This window comes from Panthera uncia (assembly GCF_023721935.1).
Source record: "Panthera uncia isolate 11264 chromosome B3 unlocalized genomic scaffold, Puncia_PCG_1.0 HiC_scaffold_1, whole genome shotgun sequence".
NCBI classification, from domain to species: Eukaryota; Metazoa; Chordata; class Mammalia; order Carnivora; family Felidae; genus Panthera; species Panthera uncia.
Window position 1 is genome coordinate 134421902 of NW_026057582.1, and position 26841 is coordinate 134448742.

Consider the following 26841-nt stretch of genomic DNA (forward strand, 5'->3'; position numbering starts at 1 on the left):
GGGAATTTTTAAGTTTATCATAGGCTCTCCTTTGTAGTTTAGTCTTATGAGGAAGATGAGGTTGGTAAGAAAATAGATGGGAAATTGCAGATGATTTGCAGTAGAGTCAAATAGACATATCAAGGTCCCATTGAGCACCACTCAGACAAAGCCTTTATGAATTAATTATATTTTACAGAATTAGTTAATCATGTACTTATAACTATTCTCATCTTTTTTTTTTTTTTTGCCTTAAAGGCTTGGTAAATTTCATACATATCTTCAAGTGAACTACTGCTCCTCAGTATGCTTGTTCACAGATTGTCATTTGACCTTAGAAAATTGGAATTTTCTACTTCTCTCTGGCTAGTCTGCTCCCCCTGCCCCTTATCTGCAGTTTCACTGTCCATGGCTTCAGCTTCCCATGGTCAATTGCATTCTGAAAATATTAAATAGGAGATTCTATAAATAAACAATTCATAAATTTTAAGTTAGGCCCCATTCTGAGTAACATGACGAAATCTTGGGCTGTCCCACTCTGTCCTGTGAAGGTTGTGAATCATCATTTTGTCCAGCACTCTGTGCGCTACCCGTCCATTAGTGACATAAGTATGTATATCTAGGGAAAAGCATAATATAAATAGGGTTCAATACTGCTACAGTTTCAGGTATTCATTGGGGGTCTTAGAATGTATTCCCTGTGTTTAAGGGCAGGAACTACTGTGTTCGTTCATTTTGGCATGCACCCTTTGCCTTCTTAGTTATGGATATACAATAATCATGGGAGCCTGTCTATATAATAGGTACCCTCTAAGTGCATCCACCTTAAGGAGGTATTCTCAAGGAAAATAGGCATATTATCATTATTTTCATGGAAGGTTCACATTTTTGGAGCTTGCTGCCAATTTGGTAAGATGAATAAGAATTGCACTTCTGTTTTTCTGAGTTTTCTGAGTTTTCTGAGTTTTCTCTGGTCTTATTTCACTTTGACCAGAAAGCACACACTCAAATACATGAGGGAAACAGAAGACAGGGTCAATGCAAGTATTTATTTGTCCCCAAGATCTATTCCCCATAGTCTAGCTTGCCTAAAAATATGCAGCAACAAAATCTTCATTCATTATTTTTATATCAAACACTGAAAATACATTTTCCAATTCTCACTGTCATACCTAGTTAGGGTAAGAAGAAAGATGTGGGGATATAAATGTGAGCTTCTATCAAAGTTTTGCCCAATTGAAGCCTTGATTCTTTTATATAATTTTACTTGCTTCCTTAGGAAGCAGTCTTTATATTAGAATCAACTTATATAGCTAGAGTGCTTAGTGACTTGCTAGCTGTTTAAAACCCTAGAGCACTTCAAAATGAGGAAACAATTTTGAGTCAAGGTTTGAGCATAGATTGATGACCAAAGCTTCCTGCTCCTACAGAAGGTAGAGGAAAGAAGTCAAGAGTTGGACCAGTTTTGAGTCAATGCTGGATAGACTAAAAAATGAGCATGTACTGGACACCCAGTTCGATTTGGTCTCCTGGTCTTGAGTGTCCCTTGCAGCTGTGTAGACCTAAAAAGACACTTCATGCATTAAAAGTATAAATGGGTGTTTGTTGAACATACGGCTCTCAGGGACCTCCCCACGGAGATTGGGATTCAGAGGGTCTGGGATGTCATTATTAGCCTGCTTAACAAATACCCTAGGAGATCCTTAGCATCAGAGAATTTTGAGATATTCTGCTGAGAGAAGGAAAATGTAGCCTGGCACAATTAATTGGACTTTCCCACAACTTTTCCTCACCACTTCCTCTGGATCAGCTGAGTTCTCCCCACTAGTTCTGCAACATTGGCCTTTCAGCTCAGCACTGTCTTCCCTGGGTTCCCAGCTTTCGCCTGTCCACCACCCTGCCTCTGGGGTCACAGCCACTTGCTATTTCTACTATTAGCCCTGAGTTAATAGTAGACTATTGTTTGGCCAACATGAGAGATTTGACAGTTTAGTGCCCAAACCATTTTCAGCCCGAGGTTAAAGAATGATATAATCTTTTTTTTTTTAACTTGTTTGTTTTTGGATAAGTGTGCTAAGCAACTGTATTCTAAGTCAGTGGACCTGAACCTTGAATGGGCTCTCCTGAGGAGCCTTACAAATCATACCCTTCATTCCTGCCATGATTCTGATGTGGGGCATGGCCCTGGGTATCACAGGCATTAAAGGTTGCAGGTGCCTCTAATGTCCCCCCTGGTTGAGACCCACTGCTCTAAGGTGTCCTGTAATGACTCACCTTGTCCACAGGGGAGTGGAACTGGATTGATAACAAACTATGCTTCAACTATAGAAACCTCAGTGCCATCTTTGAAGGGGTCAACCAAGGGAGCATATTGCTATCTAAACTCTCTTTTCTAGGAGAGAAGACATTGCAATGGACCCCTTTTATGCCTCGCCACTATTTTCCCCCAACCCCCATATGAGAAGAACATGTTAAAATATCTGCTATTTACATAGCACGTGTCTTCCTGGAGCACACATACCGTATATGCAGATTTTTCTTAAGATCTCATTAATCCTCACAGATTTTTTTAATTTAAGATTTCACAGGAGTGTCACACCAATATATAAATGTTGAAAACACTATTTTCAAAATACATGTAGGTGCCATGATTTTCTAACTTAATATTTACATCCCATAACTGTTCATGGATGTATGTATATGTGTATATGTATATATAAGACACATAAAAATATATAACCTATATAAAACACAAACGCCCCAACTGTGCTCGCGTTTGTCAGTAGTTCTTTTCGAAGCCTTCTTTTACTCTTTAGTGCCCCATTTTTTCTTTCTCTTTCCCTTTGCGAAAATGTTCATCTCTCTTTATTGCTGGAATTCCCGTGGCTACACTTTTAGTTAGTTCTCTCACTGCGTTTGCTGATTTCTCCTATGCTGATGTCAGGGTTGTCTCCTCAGTCAGACAGTGGGAGCGTCCATTGCTTGCAATCTTCCCATACGGTCCCTCCAGCCCTGTTTAGTCCATGCCAATCTCGGTTTTCTTTAGTTAATTGCCTAAAAACTGAGTTGCTCCATTAGTTGAACAATAAATAATGGTAATCATAATTGCCAGCATCTCTTTCAAAAGGCTAAGTCATGTGGAAATTGGGAGCACACACTTAGGGATCAGACGGACCCAGATTCAGATTCTACCTTTTTAGAATATATGACTATTTTATGCCTCTTCTCTTGGGTTGTTGCAAGGATTAATTGAGGTAGTCATGCATTGAGTGGAGTGGAGTGCATATGGTGCATGATAAGTGATCAATAAAGTGATGTTCGTATTGATATGCTACCAAACCTCCAAGTTTCAGGCCCAGCTTTTACTCTTTGCTAAGATCTATTCTGACTCCAGCAGGGAGACTTCATAACTTGTTTCCCTGTTGCCTCATTTTCACCCCCCTTTATACGGACAGTCCTTTATTTCTTTTTGTTAGCATTTCTCTGTGCCCTAGACTGTAAACTCTTGAGGGATGGGATGTGATTTAAATCATTGTATCCCTACTGCCAGATACGCAAGCATATCATGAAAACATCGAGCCAGGCAGAGAACTTACTACCTACATTTACTTGGATGATTCACACTGAGCCCTTGACTAGAAAATGTGTGTGAATTTCTTCATTTGCAATCTAGGAAGAAAGCACTAGATGAGGCCCTCGTGACCTTCAAGACTTTTTTCTAACTGGTCTTAAATTGGAACTTTACTTAAACTTTTCAAGGTCTGGTTTTCAGAATGGAAATGTAGAAATTCTGTTTACTGCAAAATGTCGGCATGCTGAAACGCAAATTACCGAGCTCTTCCAGGGTGTAAGCAGCCGAGTGTGTGGTATAGTTTCTCAGACTCCACTGCCAGAGTCTTTACTCCATGCACTTGGCTCCCTTGTCTTGGTTCTGGTGAATTCCAGCGGCAGGTTGTGTTCCCCACAGAGCGGCCTGAAATCCTCTGTTATGGGCACCACTATGGGTTTGCTCATCCTTACTCTTCTGGGAATAAAGTCATTTCATGTGGTTAGTAAAGAGTCTTAAATGATTTTATCAGCCCTCGTTGGTCCTTTAGGGAGCAGGGCTTCCTTTTTTTTTTTTTTTTAAGGTTTATTTATTTATTTTGAGAGAGAGAAAGAAAGAGAGAGTGCACACACGAGACGGGGAGGGCATAGAGAGAGGGAGAAAGAGAATCCCAAGCAGGTTCTGCGCTGTCAGTGCAGAGCCTGACGTGGGGCTCGATCTCACGAACTATGAGATCATGACCTGAGCCAAAATCAAGATTCAGATGCTCAACAGGCTGACCCACACCGGTGCCCCACAGAGCTTCGATTCTGATGGGAACTGAATCGGGCTGAAACTGTCACTAGTAAGGTTCCTCTGCTTGTCGCTTCCAAAACACAGTGCTCATGGTTATGATGTCCCCTTCATCACCAAGGAAAAATGAGAAAGGTTTGTGAACTCCTTAGCCAGTAATTCGTGACCATGGCATTAAGAGAGTGTCGTGCACAGTAGGTGTAAGAGGGACATGGAGGATTTAGGAGACACACGACCAGTCTTGAAACTGAATGGGAACAGACTTCTTTTATGTCCTCTCTTTGAATCTAATTGGGCTAAATGAAGGGGGAAAGGCAGAGGGGACTGTGATTGACATTTTAAAAGCTTATTTTCAATAGTTGGTGAGGACAGAGGTTACAGTTGTGGTGACTTCTCCATGTAAACGGTTTCCTTTTCAGGGCCTCCCATTGCTTCCATTTCCAAAGGGTGATGCACCTCAGAGTAGAATATGGAGGAAACTGGGGACAAAGTCAAGGGGGATACAATGTGTCAAAGAGTGACCTCCCCAAAAGGTATATGCATCTGTTAATCCCAAGAGCCTGTGATTGTGACCTCATTTGGAAAGAGGGTCTTTGAAGATACAACTAAGTTAATGATCTCAGGATGAGATATCATCCTTTATTATCTGAGTGGACCCTAAATCCAATGGCAAGTGTCCTTATAAGAGACAGAAGAAAAGATACACAGAAATGAAGGCCATGGGAAGATGTAGGGTGTAGCCACAAGCCAATGTCTGGAGTCACCAGAAGCAAGAAGAGGCAAGGAGTCTCCCCTAGAGCCTCTGGAAGGCACACCTCTCTGCCTACACCTTGATTTCAGACTTGTGACTTCCAGAATTGTGAGAGAATAAATTTCCATTATTTTAAGTCATCAGGGTTGTGATGATTTGTTCTGGCCGTCACAGGAAATGAGTACAGGTAACCAGAACATACATCAGGGGGACAGTGGTAGAGTTCATGGGTTTTGGTGAATAAAAACCTTGGTTGAGTATAAGTTCTCCTACTACTTATTAGCTTACACAGCCTTAGGCAAAAATATTCTCTCTGATATCTGATTGGTTGGTTCATTGATAGGTTCATTCATTAATTCATCGTGAATTATTTATTTATTCAGTAAATACATACTGACTTCCTTCTGTGCTGTAGCCACTGTGGTAGGCACTGTAGTAAGGAGATGCATTTCTTAACATGAAGCAATTTTACATCTAGTGAAAAGAGACCAGCTATTACAGTGTTTGCTACATTTTCTTGTATCTGATTATAAATATTCTAATTGAGAAAATGCTAATTGGGGAACATTTAGAAAATATAGATAGGCAAAAATAAAGTAAAAATAGCCTATTATTCTAACACCAAGGGATTAATCACAGTAAACATTTTAATAGATTTCCTTCCACCCATTTATATATACAGTTGTACTTTTATGCACATTTGAATAATCTATCCTACTTTAACATCATATTGACAGTCTCCTCATAATGCGAATATTACTTTTTTTAATGTTTATTTTTGAGAGAGAGAGAGAGAGAGAGAGAGAGAGAGAGAGAGAACGAACACAAACGGAGGAGGGGCAGAGAGAAAGGGAGACCCAGAATCTGAAGCAGGCTCCAGGCTCTGAGCTGTCAGCACAGAGCCTGAGGTGGGGCTCAAACTCACGAACCTTGACATCCTGACATGGACAGAAGTCGGATGCTTAACCAACTGAGCCACCCAGGCGCTCCATGAAACATTACTTTTAAATATCATTGTGATCTTTACAAATTCCTTTCTAGAGAATACCGTTGCCTGTCAGAGTAGCATTTAGATTTTACCCAAATTTCTTATGTACACAAATATACATTTGTGTTCTGGGAGTTTGCTTAAGCAGCCTGGAGAAGGGGTGCCTGACCCAGCTTGGGAGGCATCAAGGAAAAATTAAATGTGATAGCAATAGTGAGGTCCATGTCACAAGGCTATTCCAAGTATCCAGTGAGGTAATCCAGAAAAAAACTTCTTGCTTAATGCTTAGGATTTCTCTCTCTCTCTCTCTCTCTCTCTCTCTCTCTCTCAGCTGCTTTGATTTTCAAAAAATTAAAATTAAAAAAAAATCACAAAGCCCAAAACCGCCTAAGTTTCACTTCTATGAGATTCACATGGTTAATATTTTGATGTATAAACTTTCATCATTTTGCATGTATACAAATATATATAGTTTTCCTGCCATTTTCCCCCTTTTTTATTTTAAAAAAAGGGCATGTAACCCACTTTGTGTTAATCTGTTTTTTTCTCCATATCAAAACTATTCTTCTGAGATGCATCTTTAATGACTATATCATAAGTATGTTGTCACAGGGATAGAAAATAATTTATTTGCCACTATGCTGTTGTTAGAGTTTTAGTTACTTCTGTGAACACCGTTGTTGTCAGTACTTGTCCAAACTGTAGATTATTACCTCAGAATTGATTCCCATAGTGGATTTCTGGGTTGAGTTTCTGAACATTTTTCTTGCTTTTAGTAAGTTGTACCAAATTGCCCTTGGACAAGTGTCCTGACTTGCACCTTTACTTGAAGTGTGTGAAAGTACCCATGTTCAGAATGTCTGTTCTGAAGGCCATAAGGAAGAATATTAAGGCAAGGAATATTTATGTAATGGTGAGCAGTCTAGTTGGGTTAAAGCCTAGAAATAATGTGAAGGGCTTTGAGCAACATGCTAAGAACTTTGAAACTTATTCTTATGGCAAAAGTACTATTGGGTGTTTTTGTTTTCATTTTTGTTTGTGTGTTTGTTTTGTTTTGTTTCTGCCATTGAATGCTGGTAGCTATTTTCAATGGGTAGGGTTTGTCAGTCCAAGGGGATGCAGTTTTATCAAAGAAGAGGAAGAAAAAAAAAAGAGTGAAATCTTTTCTAGGAAATGGAAACTGAACCTAACAGATGAAGGACAGAGAAAGACCTATCTTGGTCTTTTGCCATATGGGACTTCATGGTGGTTTGTGACAGTAATGATAGCCACCATTTATTGAGTGACTATTACATGCTAGAGGTGCTTTCTTAAACTTTTATTGAATATCCATAATAATTCAAGTAGGTATATTAAACCAAATTTTATGGATAAGGAAGCCAGAGACTAGTCAGGTCATGTACCTTGTCCAAGATCATACAATTTGTAAATTATAGGGCCTGGAATAAAACTTACATCAGTTGCTTCCAGATCCCATGCTCTTACTACTGCCCTACATGGACATAATTGTGCTTCATGAGGAGGACTTTTTTGGTTCTGTTATTAACTCATGTCTCTGAGACCAAGGGCATAGTGGGCTGGGGTTGACATATGTAGTAAATGCCCTGCAGAGTTACCTGCCTTGCACATAATTTTCTGCAGATTCTGCCAAACCAACATCTTAGAACTAGAAGGAACTTCAGTGATCATCTGGTTCATTGTCTGCTGTCCTGAAGTCCTCATTCACATTTAAGATAGATATTTTCTGCTTTAAAATTTCACTGAATTACACTTGAAAGACCCATTTAATATACTTGAGGAGTGGAATGAAAGAGGAAAAGTCATGTTTGCTTCTAGAGAGGTAAGCACTAAGTAGAAAAAGTGATGTATAGATAGTGTTAGAGAGAAGTCCAAGAGTCGGCTGTGTTGTTTTCAGCCTTATCCATCTTTCACAGCTTAGGAATTCTTGTGCTAAGGAGAAAGAAGAAATGTACTCCTGACCCATAACTGTGATGAGTTAACCTACTTTGGTAATATATTTATAATCCTTTCGAGCTCCTTGGAGGAAAGATGCAATAGGGATATAAAATAATAACAGAGCTAACCTGCAAGAATTTTCTGAACGCCCAGGTATGGTTTGAGGTTTAATGAGTTTGTGTTAGTAAAATATTCTGATATCCCAGTTGAAGGGAGCTAGAGAACGCAAATGGTTATTAATTATTATTATTATTGACTCCTGCCCAGAGTCATGGAGATTGATGGCCTCCGCCATTTTTTTCATCCCCAGGCGTGTAGCTGCAGGTGCCAGTGCAGTGTGCAATAAATGTCTAATCCCTTAGAAGGATTAACTCTACATTGGTTTAAAAAATAACGATTTCCCATAATCTATTCTGAATATACTGCTTGGTCCCCCTCCTGTTTCACTTAGTGACTCTTGGTATCTATAATGAAAACCAAGTGCACTAAAATTCTGTCTGGACCCTTTGTGTTTTACACTGGGTAGCACTGTAGAGAAACTTCACAGATTGGTATCATTTCTGTAAAATCGGAAGAGGAAGAACTGTGGAGGAGTAGTTTTGCTTTCTCTGTGGTGTATTTTGCCTACTTTGTGTCATACTGGCTGGCTCTTGCGACCTAGCACCTCTATACTAGGTCTATACATTGTCAACCTCTACCAGGATTTTTATCAATTACCGTATTTTAAATGGTCTTAACTGCTCCAACAGAAGCTTCAGAAGCTAAGCCAAAATATGTCTCCTGGGTTTCATGCTTGGCCTGAGGAGGCAAGGGGTAAAGTTGGTGGCTGTTTAACTCTGCCCCAATCACTGTCTCTTGTCATTGGCTGAGAAACACAATGGGAAGATTTGGGCGGATGGACTGGTTCAAGTACATCTCAAAAGTGATTACAGAAAAGTTTCATTGGTTTTTGAGATACAAACATTTAGCCATTAAAATAAACAAACTTCTGCATCCCTATAATTATCGCTTGCCAAGGCAGATGCAGCTCAAATGAATCCCAGCTCATCTTGAATGCGGTGATGATGTCTCCAAATGAAGCTTTTTGCTATTTTAGCCAGAGAGGGAGCCGCTGGCATTCAGCGGAATGATCTTGTGACGACGTCCTCCTTGTTTTCCAGTCAAGTTTGAAGGGCATTTCCAATCAGGTTAATGAGGACCTGCTGATTCAGAGCTGAAATGGCTTGTTTGCATCTCCCCTCTGGTCTATCCATGAAACGCCGTTCTCTTTTATCCACCGGCCAATCACAGCCTGCAAGAGGAACATCTGGCTTGAGCAGCTGCCAAGAGAGGAAGCACACTTTCTGTCCCCTCAAGCCAGTAGCAAGTGTGTGTAATTGAGAACCTGTAATTGCAAGAAGGCACAGACCTAGGCAGAAACCATAAGGAGTTGCTGAGACAGGAGACAAGGAAGCATAGGCAGGCTTTGTGGGACCTTTAAGGGAGTCTGAGGTGGTAAGAACCACACAGGGTAGGGCCGCGATTCAGTGTCATCCATATGTGGCTAGAGACGTTATTGTGACATGTGTCTGACAATACACATGCCACTTTTTAATTAGATGGAAGTGAAAAAAACAAAGAGGAGAACTTAATATTTTCTCATACAGAACAGGTAAGGAATCATGGGTGAATCTGGGAGGCATTGCTTTGGTTCTAATGACTAAGTCTGCCCTGAGCCCAGATTTATTCTTACGGAGGCATGTGGCAGGCTAAGATAAAAACTGGTTTAGGGGCACCTGGGTGGCTCAGTCAGTTGAGCATCCAACTCTTGATATTGGCTCAGGTTATAATTCCCGGGTTATGGGATCGAGCCCTGCATTGGGCTCCAAGCTGAGTGTGGAGCCGGGTAGGGATTCTCTCTCTTACTCCTTCTGCCTCTCTCCCCCTCTTGCATGCTCTCTCCCTCTCTCTCTACAATAAAAAACAAAAAAGAAAAGAAACTGGTTTGATGCCTCCACCTTTCCATGCAAGCTCACTCTCCTCAGCACACCAAAATGCTATTGCCTGAGTAGAAGATGGGTTTAAAAAGGACAGCCTATTGGTGATGTATTCCATATCTTCTCAAGAGATTCCCAAGGTTGTCTCCCTTCTCTTGGGGTCTGTTTCCTCTCAACCCTGTGACTATGCTTCTCAACCAAGATGGTTGCTGTAAAGTTGCTCTCAGAACGTTTTCAAAGCTATGGGTGAAGCAAGGTAAGAAACACTGAAGGTGACTGAGAAAGTTTGAAAAGTCTCCTAGATTTTTCCAGTTTGCCTTACCTTCTCCACACCCCCCACCTCACTTTGTACCTCTGTCTTTGTGAATTTCCACCTACGATTGGCTTATAAAGTAGTAGAGCAACTAACTTTGAGCCTCAGTGATCTCTGAGAACCTCTCACATACAGAAAGGCAGAGCACACATGAGGCCAAGTACAAAGCAGTGGGCAAAGTGGACTGTACCAAGTGTTAAGGTCAAAGTGCCCTGAGCAAGGTGTTGGCTGACATACTGATGATCCTGTCACACTTTTCACAGGACCTGATGACAGCATTCTCAGGACAAGACCAAGAAACAATATTATTCTAGAAAATTGAGATTGCAGTTTAGCATTTGATCACCACGTTGTTTTGAATACAGAGGTCGCAGGGGGCATTAGGTCCAGTTATCCAACAAGGGTTTACTGAGTGCCAGGGACTTGGGTCAGGGATATACTGGTGAACAACACAGATAGAGCTTTCATGCAAACTAAAGTCCGTGTTCTGAGGCAATGGCAATGATTTCTGATGGAAAATAACTTCTCTTCTGGGAGGAGAGACACGAACTGACCTGGGGAGGATGACAAGGAGACAGTGATGGCACAGGTGCAGCACAGTCACGTGTTCAAAGGCCCTGCAGGAGGAAGACAATGTGGTTTGTTTGAAGAACTAAAGAAGACACGAGTGGACCCCCAAGTAGCAGGTCCCTTAGGTTGGGTTCCCTGGGGTAGCAGCCTCTGAGAAAGAGATCTGTGGGCAGGAAGTTTACTGGTGAGGGTGTTCAGGATCAACATGGAAAGAATAGGCAGAGGGCAGAATGGGCCGTAAGGTAGTAGCAACACAGACCTTGTCTGGTTCCTTAGACTGCTCTTCAGAGCCCCGAGGCCAGGGGGCCAAACCTCTCCATTCCCACAGAGATCTTGCAGGTTACCCCCAGGGAAGGGATGTGACCAAAACTAGGACAGATTTGGGGGCTGAAAGAAGTAATTCTCAGAGAACAACCCAGCTTAGAGTTGAGTTATATAGGCTTTTTTTTGGTGGGGGGTGGGGGGTGGGAGTGTTAGTTCTCTGTGCATTCTGGCTAAATGCATCTCTCTGTAATCCTCAGTGTATGTCTTTGGTGCTCATGTGAAACTACCTTGAGTGGTTATTGAATCCTCTACTATAAATGCAGAGTCAGAATTAATTTTGAGTGGATAAATCTGCACCTGGAATGACAATTAAATGCAGTTTAATATTATCAAGAACTGGCCAACAATGGCCCATGGGCTAAATCCGACCCTCCCACCCTGCCATGTTCTTAAGTCACTCCTTTTGGAGAATCTTTCCTAACTCATCCTGCTTCTTCAGTCTCCCTCTGAGGTAAAAGTCATTCTTCCCTACTTGCACTTTGTTAATTGCATCATTGTAATGGTTGTCACATTTTATTATGCTCACGTGTACGTTCGCCTCAGTGGCCAGTTGACGAGGTATCGTGGATATGGACTCTGTCCCTTCAGCTTTGTGACCCATGCACCCAGTACACTTCATTTCCTTCAGAACGCACAAGACAGCTGTTTGCTGCGTGAATGAAGAGATGAATGTAGTAAATATACTTGTTATGAATAAAGAACCTGAGGATAGCTGTGAGAGGACTGTTGAACATTATTCAGAATCTTTATTATAACCTCATTTTCTCAATGTTATTCTTATCAGTAGGACATTGGTCAATACAATTAGGATCCATGTATCTTTGGAATTCAAATGCTCTTTCTCCCTCCTTATATCTCCCTGTTTGTAGAGACCTGGGTCTCAGCTATGCCTGTCTCTACTTGTTTACCCAACTCCTGCCAAAGGTCTGACTCACCTTGGAGCTCCACACACTGGTTCCTGGTGACCTTTGACAATATCAAGTTAGTTCCCAGCTTGAGTCTTAAGTGCCAATCCTACCTGCATAGTTTTCCATATTCTTCTCTTTGCATAGCCTGTTAGATGTTTATCTTTATGTCATGGTGGCCTATAGGACTTAAATCATACCATACCCCCTTTTTATGGTATTGGCCCAGATCAGTAGTCATCCAGTACTCTGTGGTTTTAATCACTCTGCTGGCCCTTGAGCCTGCCAGTTCTGTCTTACTCTGATCTGCAGACTTCCCTGACCCTCTACAACTGGCACCAGAAGGCGTTCTGTAATCAGAATTCAAAGAGTGGAGGGGTCAGGTTGCTGGGGGGTGGCTACATGGTGCAACATTTTTCCAGAAGCGAGGTCAGTCCACCTGAAATCTTCTCCCCTCCTATTACAGCTCTTTGCTTGAGAAAGGAGTTTCTTCCCTCCAAGGGCAGCTTCTCCGAAGCCCTGTGACAGCTGAAGTGAAGCCCCAGTCCTGGGGTGCTGCTGGTGCCGTTGACTCTAGAGCCAGTGAACAGCATGATGGTGAAAATAGTAAATAATAAGTGATGCAGCATTATAGACTCATCACGCACATTTCATCCTGAGCTGGGTCAAGGGCAGAATATGCATCTCTTAAAGACCCATCTTAGAAACCCAGGTGTCTTTAGTGATGAAATGAGCTCAAAATTTGAAGAGAAAAGCCCCCCTGTTTTTTTCAAGTGGCTTCGATCCAAAGGGAGGCTCTGTTTGCAAGAAGGCATAGTGTCAGATAGCAAGTCTAATACATTTAGGTGGCCCCTCAGTCTCACCTATAAAGGACCCAACTGCAGGATTAATATTATTTTTCCTACAGTGGTTCAAGGACTCATCCAACAACCCTTTCCCCAAATGTTGAATGTTGTCTTTATTCTTTCTCTAAGCAGCCAAATTCATTTATTTGGAATTGAGTCTCTGAGCTGGTGACTCCTGGGAAGTGGAGAAAACCAGAAACCAGCCTGACGGAATGGCCCGTGTTGGACCTGAATAATCATGGAGAGAACACTGGTTTGCAGGGTGTGTCTGTTTCATGTAAAGAGTTCTCAGAAATGTCTGGATGGGTTTCAGATCCCCTCCTTTGCCTTCTTCTACATGAGTGGGTTTCACCTGGTTGAAGCAAAGAACGAGAGCACTAAACATCTTTAACTAATCTTGAACTTTTTTGTTCATTCCCCAATTTGGTTTCCGGTCATATTGGCCCACAATTTTAGTTGTGGTGTTTCAGCTAAACAACAGCTGGGAGTTGACAGCCAGCCAGCTGCAGCCTGCTAGAGCAAACACTTGAGCTCCTAAATGTATAAAAATGATAAAATGACTAGACATATAGGTTTCTAATTGCAGCCAGGATTCTGCAGCTGGGAAGTCACCAGAAGATATATATTCTGTGTTGTAATCCAGCAATCATGTGCTCCACCCCGACTGAAAAGCACTTCCCTTTCCCCCACCCCCAAGATTGCTGCCAAAATGTGAAGTCCATTTCCAGCCTGCAAATGATGTTCACTTCTTATTAAGGAGCTGACCCGGCTCCAGACTTATAAATCCAACCAAAGATTGAGCCAGGGAGATAGATCAGTTGAAGTTTGAGGGGGAAATGATGATAAGATAATGCCAGAAATAAGACTCAGATGATGCAAGCCCCAGATGAGATATATGGGGGTCACAAAGGCAGCCCCCCAATCCAGTACCGCATGCAGCATCACATGTGAGATTCAGAGTGGAGCCTCTTGTTTTCTCTCTTCAACCTTCTGATACTCCTCCTCCCTCCCCTCCTTCCCTTTCTTTCCCCCGTTCCTCTTATCTCTACATGCATGCCCTCCTTCCTGCAAACAACTGTGCAACTCATCACCCTTCTCTGCTGGGTCTGTTCCAACAATGGGGGGGGGCGTTCATCTTACTTGAACGTCTCTTCCAAGCACTGAGAAGGCTTTCTTCTTCCTTTGTAGCAGAAATTTCCCTGACATCAAATATTCATCCTTCTGGGTCTATATAGTTCATCTTCCAAGCATTTGTTCTTGATTTGGGGGCGGGGGAAGAAATGACCAAACTTTTGTAGTTCGTTTTCTTCTGCTTGAAATTTGGCTTTCAAACTGTCATTTCACAGTGGATTTAAAAAGCTGAACACTTTCTTTGTTCTCTCTTTCCCTGGAGTACTGATCTTCCCTCTGTTGGACTAACTAGTCTTAATAACAAAAGGACTGGTAGGGCAGGGGGAGGATGATGTGTCACAAAGGAGACCAAGAAAGAGCAGTACCTCTGGGATAGTCTAAAGCATTATCTGGCAATGTCATTGGGCCCATGGCACTACACTGCCCTGGCTTTTTGCTCTTTTGTGCTTGAACAAAAATTCCTTAATAGAAGGGGCCTTTTATTTATTCTTCAGGATCGAGCCCAGAACCTGACATGTCACATACACTTAAAAATAATGCTTATCAATGAACAGTGAATGAATGAACCCCCATCAAATCTGGTTGGATCTGTTTGTGCTAATGGTAATGCCCTACATTTGTAAGATTTTCTAAAATGTTTCCACATATATCATTTTACTTGATGTGACTATTAGTGAGTTGTCACTTTTTCCTACACTTTCATGAATGAGCCAGAAAGCATAAAAATAAGCAACCACTTTGAGACAGAGAATTTAACTAGAAGGAACCATGGCACAGATGATCAGATGTATCACCTACCTGGCCTGTTGCAGTTTAGGTCAGAGTCAGCAAGTCATAGCCTGTGAGCCAGATCTGGCCTGCAGGTCATTTTTGTAAATAAAGTTTTATCAGAACACAGCCATACTCATTCATCCCGTAATGTATGTGGCTGTCTTCTCATTTCAGTGGCAGAGCTGAATAGTTGTGAGTGATGGTCAGGCCCGCACAACCCAAGATATTTACTATTTGGTCCTTGATGGAAAAGATGTGTTGACCTCTGGTCTAGATTTTACTAACAGCAGGTGCATGTGTCACGTTTAAGGATGTCAAGGAAAGTAAGGAAATCCTGTCTGCCTTTGGAGCTCCTCTTGATTTTGGGGTGGTATTTTCTGATTGATGATCTATGTAATACACTTTAAAAGAAAGCTTTGGGAGTAAGCGTGGGGAAAGTAAATAAGAGACAACAAGGAAACAACCTCTTCAGTCAACATATGGGTGAAGGCACGCTGGAGTAACCCTGGGTTTTTTAACTCCAGTTTGTTGTGGTGTCTCAAAAAGCTCAGCGTGAGGCACTTCTGAGGTCCCATTGTTCCACAAGGCATCTGTGATGTTGCACTGAGATATGCCAGCCCCCCTCCTGATCTCACACTTTCTGTTGTCTTTACACTTGAGAAGTCACTCCAGATGCGGTTCTGCTGAAAGTAACATAATTAGGTCTGGACGCCTTTCATCATCCATGGAGTGGGTACAGACTGTCTTCTCTCTGAGAACTTAATCTTTTTTTCCCAAAGGATTCCTGAATAGTGTGAACATATGGGACCTCTCACACCTGTAGGCATTTTAGCAATTTCCTCTGATGAATCCATTTGTAACCCTCTGCTCTGTTATACCAACGGGTTTCTCTTCTCTTACTTTTTAAATATATTTTTGTTGTTGTTGTTACCTCTGAGAGATTTTGCCTTTCGCAGGGGCCAGGAAGTCATGAGATATCATGAGATATATGGTTAGCTGTGGGGAGATTTTTGCATTTGGTTGACTTTTTACTTTTGATAAGTTGGGTTGGATTTTTCTAAAGGCAGATCCTTTTTATTTATCTGCATGACAACACCAGTTTTCTAGAACAAGTTCAGTTCCAGGATTTGCAATTTGCCTCTTTATCTTGGTGATTATCATTTAGCTTTACTGGTTTTATCAGTGAATTATAGATAAGGGCACTGGTTGCAAACTGGTTAAGCCACTTCAAGATTCGATTAAAATCCTGCAAGTAAGAAAAACATTGAAATATCCTGTTTCATGGAGGCATCTGCTGTGTTAAAATAGCATAGACTTCAGAAGAAGAAGATTGGGATTCTAGCCACATCTCCATCCCTCCAAGACTGAAGTTAATTTGCTCTATAACTTCCCTGAGCCTCAGTTTCCTCTTCTGTAAGATCTGGATGATCATAATATCATTGGCCTCGCTGAATTCAACTTCATTCCATTCATTTTGACAGAATTCTCTTGAGCATATACTCTTTCTAGGCTCTTTGTCTAGCACGATGATTATACAAAAATATAATTTTTTCTCCTTCAGTTTACAGTGTAATGGGGATTCAGATACATAGAAAGTTGGTTTCAATATGACTTGGTACAGATCTTATGGAATATGATCTGGGTTGTATAGGGATGTAGGAGAGGGATAGTTTTCTCAGTCTGAGTTTCCAGGGAAACTTCCTCTGAGACATGATACCTAAGCAGTTATTGGATTAGCGTCATCAAGCTAAGACAGAAGAGAAGGGTACTTAGGTGGTGAGTCTAGGCACCAGGCCATGAAGGCCTTGTGAGCCTTGCTAAAGAGTCCCCAGTTTATCTGGAACACTCTAGGGGTCCAGTGAGGGGGTGTGACACAACAGGATATACTCAGTTCTGGGCCTCAGGCTAGGTTCTGGGTGTATGTGGGAAGTGGGGGTACAGATAACAGAATACAATTTTCAAAAACTAATTGTGTTCTAGGCACTGGCCAAATCCCACACATTCATGAATTCTCTTTGTTCTCATAGTATCCCTCTAAAGTGAACTTTACTTCCATTTATGCTTGAGGGATGGGGACTTAGAGATGACATATACATTGCCCTCAGTATGCTCATAGATGAGGGGAGGTTGTGTAAGTGGGATCGTATCTCAGCATGAAAGAAGCCATTAAGAGTTCTGTATGGAGTGATGTAGGTACACAGAAGAAAATAGCTGAGCTGCGCTTGGGGAAGTCTTTGTAGAAGAGGTAGTGTCTATAAGGTGAGTAGAAATTGTCCATGAGATAGGAGGGTAGAGCCAAGGGAACCACAAGAAGAAAAATGGTGGAGCAGACACTGGAACTCCAAATGGTTGTGTATGGCTAGTGGAGTAGAGTTGAGGGTCCTGGGATTAGATGACATGACAGGTAAAACCAAGCTTCATGGTACAAGCAATGGGAAGTCACAGATAAGTTTTAAGCAAGTGTGTGCTATGATAAAATACGTTTTAGAAAGATCATTTTGGTGGCACTATAAAGAAGATGAAGAAAATTGAAAGATGGCCATTTCTAGACAAGGGAGTAGACTCCTGGACTGGTATGGTAGGAGTGGAGATGAAGCAGGAATAATATTTAGGGGGCAGAACAGAGACAAGTTAGTGTTCAAGGGACCAAGGGAGAGAGAGAGGGATATAAGGAGTCACTTGGTTTTCTGTTAGGGGGCTGGGTAGGCAGTTGAACCAAACACAGATGGAGACTCTAAGAAGAGGAGTATTTGGGAGGTGCCTGGGTGGCTCAGTCAGTTAATCATCCGACTTCAGCTCAGGTCATGATCTCATGGTTTGTGAGTTTGAGCCTCACATTGGGGTCTGTGCTGACAGCTTGGAGCCCGGAGCCTGCTTGAGATTCTGTGTCTCTCTCTCTTTGCCCCTTCCCTTCTTGCACTCTGTCTCTGTCTTTCTCAAAAATAATTAACTCAACACCCAAAAAACAAATCCAGTAGAGAAATGGGCAAAAGACATGAAGAGACACTTCTCCAAAGAAGACATCCAGATGGCCAACCAACACATGAAAAAAATGCTCAACATTGCTCATCATTAGGGAAATACAAATCAAAACCACAATTAGATACCACCTCACACCTGTCAGAATGACTAACATTAACAACTTGAGCAACAACAGATGTTGGTGAGGATGTGGAGAAAGAGGATCTCTTTTGCACTGCTGGTGGAAATGCAAACTGGTGCAGCCACTCTGGAAAACAGTATGGAGGTTCATGAAAAAATTAAAAATAGAACTTCCCCATGACCCAGCAATTGCGCTACTAGGTATTTATCCAAAGGATACAGGTATGCTGTTTCGAAGGGCACATGCATCCTAATGTTTGTAGCAGCACTATCAACAATAGCCAAAGGATGGAAAGAACCCAAATGTTCATCAGTGGATGAATGGATAAAGAAGATGTGGTGCATATGTACAATGGAGTATTATTTGGCAATCAAAAATAATGAAATCTTGCCATTTGCAACTATGTGAGTGGAACTAGAGGGTATTATGCTAAGCTAAATTAGTCAGAGAAAGACAAACATCATATTACTTCACTCATATGAGGATTTTAAGACACAGAATAGATGAACCCAAGGGAAGGGAAGCAAAAATAATATAAAAACAGGGAGGGGGGACAAAACATAAGAGACTCTTAAATATGGAGAACAAACAGAGGGTTACTGGAGGGGTTGTGGGAGGGGGGAAGGGCTAAATGGGTAAGGGGCATCAAGGAATCTACCCATGAAATCATTGTTGCCCTGTATGCTAACTAACTTGGATGTAAATTAAAAAAAAATTAATAAAAATAAGTAAATATTAATTTTTTTTAAAAAAAGAAGAAGAGTATTTGGGAAGGAAAGAGCTTGAAGGAAGGACACTGAAATGTGTTTAGAGAACTCATGGAGGGAAACAGACTGGCAGAATGTGAGTGGTGATGGAGAGAAAGAAACTGGGAATGCTTTGAGCATGCTGAAGGACAATGGCATCATTTAGAGAACAGGATGATCTTTTGTCATTTAGGATGTCATTAGGATGATCTTTTGTCAGGGTGAGTCTCACGGCCCCTTGAGAACCAGCAAAGGGTGCCTTGAGCCCACCTTCCTTTCTTGTGGAAGTTTTTTTTTTTTTTTTTTAAACGTTTTTTTTTATTTTTTGGGACAGAGAGAGACAGAGCATGAACGGGGGAGGGGCAGAGAGAGAGGGAGACACAGAATCGGAAACAGGCTCCAGGCTCCGAGCCATCAGCCCAGAGCCTGACGCGGGGCTCGAACTCACGGACCGCGAGATCGTGACCTGGCTGAAGTCGGACGCTTAACCGACTGCGCCACCCAGGCGCCCCTCTTGTGGAAGTTTTAAAGTCTCTTGGTATTTCCAAGATTTCATGAAGCCTAATTTCTCATGATCTCCTGAGTCTATATACTTTTTCTGTAATGCTTTGGTTTTCTACATAATATTTATCTACCTGTGAAACTGTTCTCTTCACTTGTTCCTGCAAAACATGCAGAGAAACATTCCTGAACATTGTATACTTGACCCAAGGTCTTGTGGTCAGATGGTGGTCACCATGGGTGCCAGGAAAGCAAGCTTTCCAGATTACTTCTTTTATAGTCCTGTGCTTAAAAACCCCCTTGCTCTTTCTCCCCTCCTGCCTTTGGTTTCATATCAACTCTTGACTCCTCCTCTTTACTCCTTCATTTACTCTTGGTTGTTTTCCCCTTCTCTTCACTCTTTTTCTGGAGCCACAAACCATTCCCCAAACCTCCCCCTCTCTTAGGCAGGGTGGTTGCTCCTTATTTTCTGAACTGTTGGTGCTTACTGGCCCTTGTGACCTTGGGACAGGAGATGAATGGAGGAAACATCACCTTTTACTCTATGAAGTATTTCCTTCCAAATATAGTTCAGGCACTGCTGTAAAGGGACTGCAGCCTACCTACTTCATTATGTGATAAATATAGGGCAGGGGTGGGTGAAGGGTCACGTTTGTGACACAGGATTACTGGTTTTATTTAGACAAGTTCCATTTGACATATCTCTGGGACATCAAGTTTACTCTATGGTCTTATTCCTCCTAGGAGATGCTTCTTAGAAAGGGTAGTTTTGTAGATCATCCTGTCCTTTCCCTTATGTTCATATTTAAAGAAAGTTGACTGTTGAGTGTTATTCTCCCTCTTCACTGGCTGTTCTCATGTGGATGTTACAGGTTCTTCAGAATAATGTCTCAGTTTTGGGCTGAGGAGCTCAGTTTCTCCTGGTGGGCTGTCCTCGTGAGGGTGAGGGTGAGACTGTAAGTCCAACACAGAGTTCACACGGTTAAAAAATCAGTTTCATTGCCACAGGCTATACCTTCCTTCTGCTAGCGGCCTCAGAGGTCTACACCATCGATCACAAAGTTAAACAGGTATAAATGACCCTGCAAAATCTATCACCACCAGGGGAATGTCAGCCTCCTCTTGCATCAGCACAATCATTGGCCATGAAAATCTTTCTTCAGCTAGCACTAGGGTTTTTGCCTAATTTTTATGGCTGGGATAATAGGCTCTGGACCCTTTTACTTAAAACAAAAACTCATGAAAACTAGCTTAAGTCAAAAAGAGAATTGATGCTCATTTATCAGAAAAATACAAGGGGATAAGGGACTTCCTCTCCTCTCCCCATTCCTCCCTTGTCCTCTCTCTCTTTCCTGGTTTCCAGAACCTGGTTTCTCTTGTCTGGCTTCCCGGATGGTAGCATGGATGATCACTAGAAGCTTCAACTATTCATGAACTTTCAATACTCATGGTTCCTGTATAGGGTTTCTCTTCCTTGACAATTTCAGTAGCAGTCCTGGGAACAGCTCTGATTGGTACAGCTTGAATCATGGGAATCTCCAAGAACCATGCAGTGCGTGTGAAGTAATATGGCACTCTGATTGGCCAGATCTGGGTCAGGTGTTCAGCTGTGGAGCAAAAATTAAGGGAGTTTCTCCTGAAGCATTGGGACTGAACATGAAGAATAGTGATTCACCCAACGCATGCTGGATTTATGTTTGGTATCCTGATGAACAGGATATAGCCCTAGTACAGGTGGGGGTCCAGTCCTTACCCTGCTTAGCCTCTGTAAACTTTTCTCTCAGGCACTGGTCCCTGATCCCACACCCAAGTGATTGACTGGGATCCAGTGCTGTAACTGCCTGAGGGTGGACATCAACACGGCATGACACTGTTTTCCTCAGTTCATACTTTTATTTAGATCAATCGATCAATCGATTGATCTATCTATCTATAGTCTTTTACTTGGGAGAACTGATCTTTGAAAAATAAATCTCAGTAATTCTCATTTCATACAGATATTCCAGGAGCCATTATTATTCATGTGTTTGTTTTTTATAAAATAATTCAAACATACTGTAACGCACAGAGAATGATGTGAGGAAGACACTTAAAGCTAATGCTGATACTTGACAAATTGTGAAACTTTTACGTACTTGCTTCAGGGTTTTATTTTTAAACAAAGGAAATATAGAAGATAAGGGTTGAAGCCTCCTTGTATCCATTCAAAATCCAATTTCCATCCTTTCTTTTCCGAAATTACAACTATACTGAAGCTGGTATCAGTCATTCATCTATCTGTCTACCTGTTTCTGCTTTTGAATTTTCTCTTTGCTTTTTTTGGTCAATTTTTCTATGCCTGTATATGACTAGTTTATAATATTTTTATAGGAAGTGTTAATTGAAGTCCTCCATTAATTAAAAGCAAACACACATACACACCACTACCACCATCACCACCCAGAAAACACCCCAAAATTGAAAAAAAAAAAACTCTCAAATGTAACTTTTCCGAGGTTGATCTACCAACTTTGTGAGATGTTTGTTTAAAAAAGAAAATAAAAGTGGTACCTGGGTGGCTCAGTTGGTTAAGCATTTGACTCTTGATTTTGATCTCAGGGTTGTGAGATCAAGCCCTGTGTTGTGCTCCACCAGTGTGGAGCCTGCTTAAGATTCTCCCTCTTCTCTCTCTATCACTCCTGCTCTCTCCCTCTCTAAAAATGGAAGGAAGGAAGGAAGGAAGGAAGGAAGGAAGGAAGGAAAGGAGGAAGGAAGGAAGGAAGAAGGAAGGAAGGAAGGAGACAAAAAACTCCCACTATGATTTTTATCTTGCCGATTTCTGCTTGTAATTATTTTTGCTTTTGTGTTTTAAAGTGATGTTGCTAGAGGTATACATATTCATGTTTTTGAGAGTTCTTAATGCATTGTTCCCTTGAGGGTTATACTTTATCTCCCTTTATTCTGATTAATGATTTTTCTGTGAATAATTTTTTATGTAGTAGTAATTATTAGAGGTTTGTTTATTAGTCATATTTCTCTATCTTATTTTGTGTTTGCTGATTATTTCTCTTTTCCTTTTTATTACCTTTTTTTCTTTGTGTGGGTGTGTATTTGATTCATCTTCTTTCTTTGGATTTACTCTATTTTTTCCTCTTTGATTCTTGATTTCAACAAATTCATTTTATTTTAACTCTACCTTGTTTTTAAAAAAATAATTTTATAATATAAATTTGAGGATTATTTTCTTATATTTCTACCTATTTTATGATTTCCAACATTATTTCTTTAAACCCATGGATCGATTGGATTATATTTTCAGGTGTCTGACAGTGGTGGTAGAGGTGGTTATTATTATTAAAATAATTTCTCTTGGGGTGCCTGGGTGGCTCAGCCGGATAAGCATCCAACTTTAGCTCAGGTCATGATCTAGTGGTTCTTGGGTTCAATCCCCCATCAGGTTCTGTGCTGACAGCTCACAGCCTGGAACCTGTTTCAGATTCTGTGTTGCCCTCTTTCTCTGCCTCTCCCCCACTCACACTCTGTCTCTCTCTGTCTCAAAAATAAACATTAAGAAAATATTAAAATAATTACTCTTATAAACTTTGTAGTAATGCTTGATTTCAAATTCAATTGGAATGTGATCAGGGAACATGGACAATATGGGAATAGTTCTTCAATGTTTATTGAATCTTCTTTATGACATATATGGTACCTAACAAAATTTTTAATTATTTTTTTATTTTTTTAATTTTTGAGAGAGACACAGAGAGCACGAGCAGTGGAGGGGCAGAGAGAGAAAGAGAGAGGAAGAATCTCAAGCAGGCTCTGTGCAGTCAGTGCTCACAGAGTGATGTGTGGCTCAAACTCATGAAAACGTGAGATCATGACATGAGTTGAAATCAAGAGTTGGATGCTTTTTTTTTTAATTTTTTTTTTAACGTTTTATTTATTTTTGAGACAGAGAGAGACAGAGCATGAACGGGGGAGGGGCAGAGAGAGAGGGAGACACAGAATCGGAAGCAGGCTCCAGGCTCTGAGCCATCAGCTCAGAGCCCGACTCGGGGCTCGAACTCACGGACCGCGAGATCGTGACCTGAGCTGAAGTCGGACGCTTAACCGACTGAGCCACCCAGGCGCCCCAAGAGTTGGATGCTTAACTGACTGAGCCACCCAGGTGCCCCACTACCTGACAAATTTTTATGCATGCTTAATATATTCTTTGATGGAGGCAGAATTATTTAAGACCAAGCTTTTCAATTGCACTGTTTGAATTTTTATCTTTTTCTTTTATTTTTTTCTATTTGATTTATCAATTTCTAAAGGAAGTCTATTAAAAATATTCCAATATTATTATTTGTCCTTGGAACTATTTTGTATTGTCACATGTTTTTGCCTTAAACTCAATTTCCTATCAATACTAGAATGACTAAGTCAGATAAAAATATATCAAGTGAATCTTTTTTTTTACCCAAAGAAAATTGGGGTAATTTAAATATTCCTTTTCTAAATATTATATATCTGATGGTGTGCCTGGGTGGCTCAGTCAGTTAAGTGTCCAACTCTAGATTTTGGCTCAGGTCACAATCTGATGGCTTCATGAGATCGAGCCCCATGTCGGGTTCTGCCCTGACAGCATGGAGCCTGCTGGGAATTCTAACTTTTTCTCTACCCTTCTCCATTCATGCTCTTGGGTTCTGTCTCTCTCAAAATAAATAAATAAGCATGAAACAATATTATATAGCTGAGATGTTTGGCTGTTTATAGAAAATCCAATAAACAGCAGTATCTTTTAAAAGATTACTTAATTTTATTTAAGTAGCCCTGACTAATTTGGATTGATTTATTTCATCATGTTTCTTGCTATTTATTTAACACACACACACACACACACACACACACACACACATATGTAAATTTTTTTTTTGCTTACTTTTTTTTAACCCCATTTCTACCTCTGTGGGCTTATAGAGTTTAAAAAAATTCCTTTATTTTTCTCCTCTCCCAGGTTGGAAGCTACTAATATTTTAATTATTTTTTTTTTACTTTCCCTTAATTAAAATGTATTGAAGTATAATATGCATACATAAAATTGTACACAACAAAAAATGAATTTATCACAAAATGAACATTCATGTAACTGGCATACAAGAAGTAAAACATTGACAGTATTTCAGAAGCATGGAACATTAATACATTTTAAAAATAAATCTTTAAAGTTAATTAAGTTCTACTCTCAGAACCTTCCTGTCCCTGCATTCAGACCTCACTGCTGTAGCCTCTGGGACATATCTCATACTGCTAGCCTGCCATTAGCAACATAGAAAAAAAATTCCATATCATTTTCTTGTCCCGTACACACCTTGAGGTGAGCAAAAATAAAATAAAGTAAATTTTAACTCTGAGGGAAATCATGCTCATCCAGACTCGTCAGTGTGGCAACCAGGTCGGTGCCAAGTTCTGAGAGGTAATTAGTGAGGAGTATGGCATCGATCCCCCTGGAACCTACCTACAGTGACCTGCAGCTGAAAAACGTCTGTGTGTACCACAATGAAGCCACAGGTGACAGATATGTTCCTCATGCTACCTTGGTGGATCTAGAACCCAGGACTATGGACTCTGGTCACTCAGGTCCTTTTGACCAGATGTGGAGACCAGACAACTTTGTTTCTGGTTGGTTTGGGGCAGGCAACAACTGGACAAAGGGCCATTCTACAGAAGGGCCAAGTGGACCCACTCGCTAGGTGGGGGCACAAGCTACGGGGTGGGCATCTTGCTCATCAGCAAGACTGCATCACCAACACCTTCAGTGTGGTACCCTCACCAAAGTGTTGGGTGCTTTGGCTGAGCCCTAAAACACCACTCTCTCTGACTGTCAGATGGTAGAGAATGTGGGTGAGACCCACTGAATTGACAACTGAGCCCTTTAGGAAATCTGCTTTCACACCATCAAGCTGACCACACCCACTGTGGGACCAGAACCACCTGGTCTCAGCCACTGTGAACAGTGTCACCAATAGCCTCCGCTTTCCTGGTCAGCTCAATGTTGGCCTCCACAAACCAGCTGTCAAGTTGGTGCCCTTCCTGTGTCTCTACCTCTTCAGGCTTGGCTTTGCTCCTTTGACCAGCCACGGAAGCCAGTGGTGTGGGGCCTTCACTGTGTCCAAACTCACCCAGCAGGTCTTTGATGCCAAGAACATGATGGCTGCCAGCTCATGGCCATGTTTTGGCACAAGACCTTCCTCTACTGGTACTCAGGTGAGGGTGTGGACCAGATGGAGTTCACTGAAGCTGGGACCAGCAGGAATGACTTTGTCTCCTAGTGCCACCAGTACCAGGATGCCATCACAGAAGAAGAGGAGGCCTAAAGCAGAGCCCCATCACCTCAGGCTTCTCAGGTCCCTCAGCCTTCTTCCTCAACTGCCCTTTTCCTGTCCCTCAGAGTTTGCATTTTCTGCCTCTGTCTTATTTTCTTTTCCTTTTTTGGAAGGTGGACGGGAGGTTCCTAGAACAGTGCCTGGCACATAGTAAGCACTCGTTAAGTATTTATTGTTTATTAAATGTCTCCTCTCTTCCACTCTGGGAAGCCTAGATTTCTACCCTTCTGGGTAACCCTGTATTTCTTTTTGGTGCCCATTTCTTCCATCTGTCCATGTCATATTTCCCTTTGTTTTTAAGATAATTCTCCAAGAAGCTGGGTCTCATCAGATCCCATTTGGAACCATGTACTGAAAACTGGATACATAGACACCATCCTAATCCATGTTGTAGTCCAGGGGAAAGGAAAGCAAGCTACTTCATAGCAAGTGGAGGTACCTGTAAGAAAAGGATATAGGCTTTTCCATTCTAGAGCAGTTTTGGAGAGGGGGATCCAGGCTATTGAAGTCCTAATTTTCGGGTATTTCCCTTTTCTTTTCTCAGCTTCAGGGGAGGTGATAACAGTATAATCTCCATTTTTAGTCTCCTTCCAAGCTCTGTCTCGGGCTGTTTCCTTTTCAGGGGTCTGCCCCACTCTGTCTAGGGGATTCCTCTCTCTACTACTTCACCTCCTGCACATGCTGGATTCTGTCCTTTTCCCCTGGTTGGAAAAGGAGGCCAAGAGAGGGAGGAGAGACTAGCCTTGCCCTAAGGCTCCCAGAAAGGCTCTCCCATGCCCACCTTTTCTTAACAAAAACCCAGCCCTCTTGTGTATTTATGGAAAGGTGTATATTGTCACCTAAATTATTGAGTCATTCCTCCAGAGAGGGTACAAGGAGACCCTTCATCTTTTGGCAACATCTCATATCTTCCTTTTGCTATTTCCTTCTCCCTGCCCACCCTTGGTTTTGTTCTGTCTTACACTTCAGATTTCTACTTTGTGTTGAACTTGCCTTTTTTTTTTTTTTTTTTTTTTTTTTTTTTTTTTTTTTTGGTATTGAAAGGATGACATTGCCCCAAGAGCCAAAAATAAATGAGAATTGGAAAAAAAAATAAAGTTAATTAAGTTCCATAAATTAGCTAAAGTTATACAATATCTCTATACTTTCCCAAATGAGATGAGGACTTTAACAAACTCAACCAGTCATTAAACACTGTTTCTCACCTTCTTTGATGTTTTTAACTTTAATTTCACTTACTGGAAGCAAAGTCAATTATCTTCTATTCTGCAGTTACACAAGTTTACCCAA

At 41.4% G+C, this 26841-nt stretch overlaps 1 protein-coding gene and 1 pseudogene across 4 annotated transcripts in view; both read left to right on the forward strand.

The window, feature by feature from the left end:
* The window catches only part of AGBL1 (AGBL carboxypeptidase 1), a 318376-nt gene that overhangs the window by 52994 nt on the left and 238541 nt on the right, over nucleotides 1-26841 (forward strand). The window lies entirely within an intron of this gene.
* On the forward strand, nucleotides 492-25906 carry LOC125909059 (tubulin beta chain-like; annotated as a pseudogene).